The sequence below is a fragment of the Citrus sinensis genome, chromosome 9 (assembly GCF_022201045.2).
Source record: "Citrus sinensis cultivar Valencia sweet orange chromosome 9, DVS_A1.0, whole genome shotgun sequence".
Classification (NCBI taxonomy): Eukaryota; Viridiplantae; Streptophyta; class Magnoliopsida; order Sapindales; family Rutaceae; genus Citrus; species Citrus sinensis.
Window position 1 is genome coordinate 19,923,532 of NC_068564.1, and position 7,613 is coordinate 19,931,144.

Sequence of the window (7,613 nt, forward strand, 5' to 3'; positions counted from 1 at the left end):
GTACATATTTTGTTAGTTTTTAAGGCAATGCTATATCAAGAAAAAAAATTGAAAATAGACATGGCTTAATAAGAACATGCAAAATTTTCAAAACAGAAAAAACCGTTAATAAATCAAATCCTAAGCGCCAAAAATAAAGACCTAATTACTTAAGGATACACAAAAACTTTTCATATATTTTATATTCAAGTGATTTGCCAACTTTAAAAAAAAAATAAAAAAAAGGCACCAAGCAAATGAAAGAGGAGAACATAATTATGAGAGAGAGATTCCGTATAATGATTTTTTTTTCTTTTAATCTTTTAAGATAAATTGAATAAAGATTAAAAATTTAAAAGAATTAAAATGTTTTTTAAGAATTTTACTTTTATGGTTAATTTGTTAATTAACCTTTTTTTTAATATCAATTAATATACCCAAAAATATTATTGCAAGAGTATTACATTAAAAGCAAATAAAAGAATAAGAATATGAATGTAATATATTTAATAGTAAGTATTTTTAAGGTACTTTTGAGTACATAGAGACTATACATGTACTTAAACTGAAATATGATCCCAAATTAATTAAGAATGGACAAGAATTTTTCATCTTTCTACAAGATATTTGCAAACGCCCCCCCAAAAAAAAAGGGCGCGAGAAGAACTTAATTATGAGAGAGAGAGAGATTGTGTGTAATGATATTTTCCTCTTTTAAGGTAATTTTTGAAGCTACGCTCAACCTACAGGCCGTAGTTCCAACGCAAGTGATAGGTTCCGCTTTATAATAGTCAGGGCCCGATAAAATGAATAATATTATTTTTATGGTGTGTTTACATTTTCGGAATCGGAATGGAAATAGCGGAATCATAATAAAAAAATTATTTATTTGTTAAATTGAAATTAAGAATGGGGATAATTTCGTTTTAAAAAAGAAAAGAATGAGAATAATTTATATGGTTCCATACAAAATATGAAGTGATTACTGAGTTTCTGATTTCAGGAGAGAGTTGGGAATCAGAATCCCATTTCCCCTCGTGAAGAAGACATCCCCATTATTTTTTTAATATTCCAAAAATACCCCTCTTTCCATTGAAAAGTATGAATTGATGATGTAACTGTGGTGATGATGATGAAGATGATGTAATTGTGATGACGATGATGAAGATGAAACTGAATTTTAATGTTGATGAAGAAGAAGAAGAAACGAAATTGACAGGAGAAAGAAGAAGATATTTGTGATGATGATGATGTTGATTAAGAAGATGAAATTGAAAAGAAATTGCAGGAGAGAGAAAGAAAAAAAAAAAGAGAAGAAGAGGAGAGAACAAAGGAAGAGAGATAAAATAATAATAAAAAAAAAGAGGAAAAAATTATTATTATTATAACTATCATTATTGTTAACAATTAAGCTAATGCCAAACCTTTGTGTTGAAATAAAATCTGACTGTACTGCTGTTGGATAGCGTTTGAGCTGACTTGATTTCATATGGCGTCAAATTTAAACTATTCTAAACACAATCCATTAACACCCGTGCCAAATTTGACAACCTACATTCATTATTCATCGTGTCAAGTCAAAAATTTACCAGTGACAATTTGTAATAAATCTAATGATTTTAAAAATTTTATGTTGAAGAAAAAAATAATACACTTAACTAGAAAATAAAAGTACATATGTTACAATAAAACCCACCCTCACATTCATCAGACATCGATGACCACACATCAGCGTCATCGACGTCAATCACCGCCCAGAACAACCACACGAAAGCCACAAAACCGCTGCCACTTTGTTTCTGATTTTCGCGTCCATCTGCCGTTATTCTGATCATCGAATTATTCTTGATTGATTATTGAATTATTCGATTCTCAAATTTACCTTTATCGGCATTATTTTTGTCATGAGAAAGGTGGAATGCAATTCCTTTGTTTATTCTGATTCTGATTCATGAGAGATTCATGAATATGGTTTTGCTTCTCTGTTAAGTTTTTGAGTCATTTTGTAGCATATATAGCTAGCCTCATTAACACTGAGCTAGCAAGCCTTCTCAGGAGCAAATACTCATTATACTGAATAAGAGCAAATCATGAGTAGTACTAGTTCTCTTAAGCAGACGGCTGATGAACCAACACAAAAAATCCTCAGCGGGTCAGTGATGTTGGAAGAACACAATAACTCAATCGTACTGTGTTCGCGTCATTTCTCAAAAAAGTCAGACGCGATGGAAAGAACTTTTGAAAGTTTCCAGGAGCCCCCAGGAAACCCATGTTTAGTTTTATGAATCTTTGTATGAACGCCTCTTTAATCTTTGTTGTATTATTGCAGTCTCGATCGATCGATGCTTTTAAGTTATTCCTCCTTCATTTAATAAAGTGTTTCTATTACAAAGATTGTAATTTAATATTATAAACTCTTGATATAAATAAGGATGTAGAGTTCTTATATTTGTAACTATTATGTTATTTTGTTCCAAGTTTTTTCACTAGATTCTTCAAGCTAGTTCCTTCTTTTCAATCTTTGCATGGTCGATTGTGATTATCGATTGGGAAAAAGATGGATGGAAATTGTGTAGAAGTTTTACACCACCATAATTTATTTATTCTGATCTCTGAGGAAGATGTGTACACTACTATATGCTTCTCTTTTAAGTAGTTTAATTCATTGCTAATTATATAGCGAACGTCAATTAGCTGCAAAAGCATAAAAGTGAAGAGGAAATTAAATAATTAATCTCCTAAGAAAGCCATCAAAACCATTACCAAAATATCCTCCCAACTAATCAGGGGAAAAAAAAAAAGAAAAGAAAAATAATCTATGCAAGATCGATTATTTATTTATTTATTTTCCTTTTGATGAACATTCAATGAAGTTGTAAAGTAAGTTTAAGTCCTCCCAAGCGCAGCAAAACAATATTATTCAAAAGGACTCATAATGGCTCAAATCAGTCCAGATCATATGTTCCTTTGCACTCGTTGCTGGCCGCAAATAAAAAACTTTGTTTGCCTTTATTATTAAGCTTTTTCACATCCGTTAGAAAAAGTTTTAACCAAAAAGGGTGGTAATAATATTCTTTATCTAATCTCCCATAAATATATTGATATTGTACTATTTGCTCATAATATTATAGCTAAATTTTGATAGTTTACTGAAGGAAAAAGGATACCTAAGCCCTCATGCTTTGCTTAAATGAATAAGTAGACCTCTAAGGTTTCATAAATGCTCACATCGTCACACATAATCCTTTTTAACCATTATATTCTTTTAATATAATAACTAAGAAAATTTACTTTAATGTCTTTTAATAAATGAAAATATACCATTAATAATAAAATCTTTCTCTAAGATACCTATGATATTAAAATAAGTGTTTTAATAATTGAAATATCTTCAAAACAAAAATTATTATATTTACTTATAGTATTACGCTTGTACCTATTATAAATATATTTGTAAAAAATATTTGGGTAAAATAAATTTTATTATTAACAAAAAATTGATTGGCATATTAATAATATATAGATTTTTTATAATATTCAAAATAATAAAAAATAAAAATATTTTTGTATTTATTTGAATATTATATTTTTATTTATTAAAAAATTTAAAATAAATCTTGCTTTTACAAATATTAATAATAAAACATATCTCAAATTAATCATATTAAATTATATATACACACACACACACATCACAGGCATTTTAATATTATATTTTTGTATATTATAAAATTTAGAGTCAATTTTTCTAAGTTAATAGAGTAAAAGGGTAAAAGGGTGTCTGTATGATCATTTTTAAAAACTTAAGTGACAGTAAGTTTGGATTGAAGAAATAAAAAGAGAGAAGAGGGGAGGAAAAGAGGAGAGGGAAAAAAACTGAGGGGAAGACGAAATCCATATACATTTCATTGAATATAGGGAGTATAGGTGCAATTTTCCCTTTATCAAAATAAAACATTTTCATGATCATGAACAACAACTCTTTCCCGAAGAAACAGTAGAAATGAGCAAATGAATGCAAAAAGAGTGTTGCTGGAATCGGATGCGAATGACAATCGTAAAAGGGTAAGGTGATTTGAATTGCGTTCATCAACACAAAAAGATATATTATTCTAAATTAAGCACAGCCGACAACTTTTACTTCTTGCGTCGTTAGTCAACATTCAATTTCATCAAAAAGAAATTACTAATAACTCGGGCTAAGCTAATAACTAACTATATTTGAGCTGCAATCTCAAAATCTTCTGCTGAGCTGCAGCTGTAATCTGGAAACTTCTATTCCTCACAATTTTGAACTTATTTGAGGTTAGTCTAAATTAAATAGTTATATTAAAAGAGTTGCAACTTTTTTAAAATCTTTTTTTTTAAAAAATCCTATTCCATTAGCATCAAAAGTCATTGTAAGAAGAGTTCTGCTATTTGCCCCGGGTCAAATCCCGGGTCAAACCCCGAAAACTAAAGCAAAACGACGCCGTTTTCTTTTCTATTTGAAACGCTACCGTTTCACCCTAGCAAAAGCTCTCCTCTTCGTTTTCCCCTCTCCGTTCTTCGTTTTCGTCTTCTCCTCTTCGTTTTCATCTTCCCCTCTTTGTTTTCTCCTTTTCGTTTCACCAGGGAAATTTGCCATTCGTTTTGTCTTCTTCGTTTTCGTCTTCCCCTCTTCGTTTTCTCGTCTTCCTTTTTCCACCCAAATCTGGAAGTTTCTGCCAAATCTGGAACCACCTACAGCTTTAGAAATAATAAAAAATCTTGGGCACAGATTCTTGTTCTTTTATCGGTTTTCGATTTTATATCTCTGCCCAAATCACCGGTTCGTTTCTTCATCAGCGGTAGATTTAAATAAGTCAACATAATCTCTTATCGTCACCGTATTCTTAGTTCCTTTTTTATATCGTGAGTTTAACTATTGTTCTTTTTCTAGAAAACTCTGAGACGTATCACCCTCATCTCTTGAACTGGGAAAATAATTGGATTCAGGAACTTCATCCCATGAAGTTAATTGATAATTATCGTCCTCACTCCCTTCCTCCGCAAATCTCCACATATCTGCGTCTCTGTTTTTACTCTGTCTATCCAGCCCCACAGGTTCACAATAGTTTGCTCCTTTTTTGGCCATAAGCTTCAATCTACTGTGATTAAAATTGCCTCTATGTCTCTGTTCTGGCTGAGCAGATGTGTAAGAAGGGTTCAATGCCTTTGGTCGTTTATGATTACATTTCAAACATACCATGTTTCTTCTGAAATTGATGAAGTTGCACCTATAAAAAATAATAAACTTTTCGTTGTAACACATTTTTGACTGAGAAACTCTCTACATATTGATTTTTAGAAAGTTATAAACATTAGACGTGAAAAAATACTCACGATTTACATTCCCATTCCCCCGGATTGAGTTGTCGCTTTGGTGGGTTCTCTTTGCATTGCCGACATCTTGTATTCTTTGCAAAATTCAAGAACTTGCATCTGCAAGAAGTTAAAATGAGAAAAACCGCAACAATGAGAAAAGGAAGAGGAAGAGCTTCAACACTGGTGACTGAAAAATCGAAGAGGAAGAGTTGTTTCTCTGCACAGCGTCTTCGTAGTTGTTTCTCTGCATAGTGTCTTCGTTTCTCTGCCTTAGGAAAATGCTTTAGTTTGTTTTCTCTTTACTAGATGAAACGACCACGTTTCATGCAACCAAGGGCAAAAAAAAAGAAGCCAAAACGACGCCGTTTTGAAATAATTCGGGGTTTGACCCGGGATTTGACCCGGGAAAAATAGCATTTTCCTTGTAAGAATGGCTGGCTTTATTGGGGCTAGCAACCGCCCTTAGCACAATGCAGGATGAATTTAAATTGTTTAATATTAATTCTGGGAGAACAATTTATTTGTAGAGGAATGTGGCAATCTTTAATTCAAAACTCCATAATTAAGTATGATGAAGTTTAGAGAAATTCAAGGATGGGTGAAGGATCACATATTAAATTGGTGGGCTAACACCATATCAACCAATCAGCGGAAGCTAGCATCATGGATGGCATCCTACTAACAAGTAGTTATATAGCATTTTATTATTGTGCTAATTTTAATATGCTTGCAAGTGAATGAGTCTATTAGAGTATAAATTAGGAATAACGAGGTCGAACTCATAAGGGTTGTTAATATTTAAGAAAACAAAATTTAATCTAACTAAACTATAACTCTACCCTACTTAGAAAAGAGAATATTTGTTTGAAAAAATTAAAAATAAAGATGCTATTAAATTAAAGGCAAATAGACTAACAAAATAATTCAAGAGATTGAAGCTACTAGGGTTTTAAAATCCACTACAATTTAACTTAGCAATTATCTAATTTCCAATCAATTCTCAAGTTGAAGTAACAACTTGAAATCAATTTATCTCTACTTATAAATTTAACAATTAAGCCCAATTAGAAATAATCTTATGTAAGTTTTTTTTTTTTTTTACTTAATAGCATGATATCTAAGCATATCATGTAAACATTATGCAGTAGCAAAAAATCAAAATCAACTCTATATAAACAATTTAATAAAAGACACATAATCAAAGATAATTACTTATAAGCTTTATGGATTCAAGTATCGATTTAGTCAAATAATAATTCTAATAATCAATAATGCATGACAGAATTGGTGAAAAAATTTAATAATATTCAACTAAACATCTGAAACAAGAATCATAAATATCAAAACACACATATAGGGAATTAATTGAATAAAAAGTCAATTTATTTTATTAAACAGGTCTTTATCCATAATTCTAATATAGAAAATTTAGTTACACATAATTAAACTGCGGATAAAAGAATAGAAAATACCGTCAGGGGAAATCAATCCGAGCGGATGGCTCTTTCTCCAAGCCGTCGCTGCTGCTCCGCTTCAATTCCTCTTGGGCGCTGCTACCCCTCTTTCTGTGCAAAAGCCGAAGACTTGGCTTAGGCCACCGACTTCCCAAATCAAATCAAATTCTTTTATTATTTTGATTATAGCCAGCGTCTCCTGCAAATCAAGGAAATAAAAACCTTGCAATGGGCTTTCACATGCAGCCCATATGGATATTCGCATGCCTAATATAATGCCCATAGATAATATTCCTTATTGCTTTATGCTTTTACACGGGAAAGCATTAAAAAGGTCCAAATAAGATTTCGTTTGCCCAAGCCCATTTGCAACAATTCCGATAGCTTCAATCTATCCAATTTTGATTCTTTTATGCTCATTTAATCGCAAATCCCCAGTTAATTTTCCTGTTCAATAAAATAAATAAACTTGTTAAAAATAAAAATAAAAATAAAAATAAAAGAGACCAACTATTATATGATTTGAGGGAAAATATATCAATATATTATGCCCATCACATATCAATTAGTCAGTAGTGCGCCAGCATCGTGAACGGCAAAGGCCGGGTATGGCCAAGTCGTAATGGCGGAAGCAAGGTGTGGCTAAGCCATAATGGCGTTAGAGGCTGGGTGTGGCCAAGTTGTAGTGATGGAGGCTTTGATGTGACCAAGTCAACTGGTGAAGTAGGCTAGCACTATATAGGAGTGGCAAAAAAGCATGGGTCGGCTCAGGCCCGATCAAGCACAGCCCAGGCTCAGCAATGGGTGGGCTGGGATATGAGCCTAAAAATTGTA

The 7,613-nt window shown here is 31.8% G+C and overlaps 1 long non-coding RNA gene across 1 annotated transcript; it reads right to left on the reverse strand.

Annotated features, from left to right (window-relative positions):
- Positions 1 to 4,050: 4,050 nt before the first annotated feature.
- Positions 4,051 to 6,990, reverse strand: LOC127899987 (uncharacterized). The gene is made up of 3 exons (XR_008051861.1): positions 6,798 to 6,990; positions 5,344 to 5,442; positions 4,051 to 5,237 (listed from the first exon to the last, which is right to left on the reverse strand). It is a non-coding gene; the product is annotated as an uncharacterized LOC127899987 (long non-coding RNA).
- Positions 6,991 to 7,613: the final 623 nt, after the last annotated feature.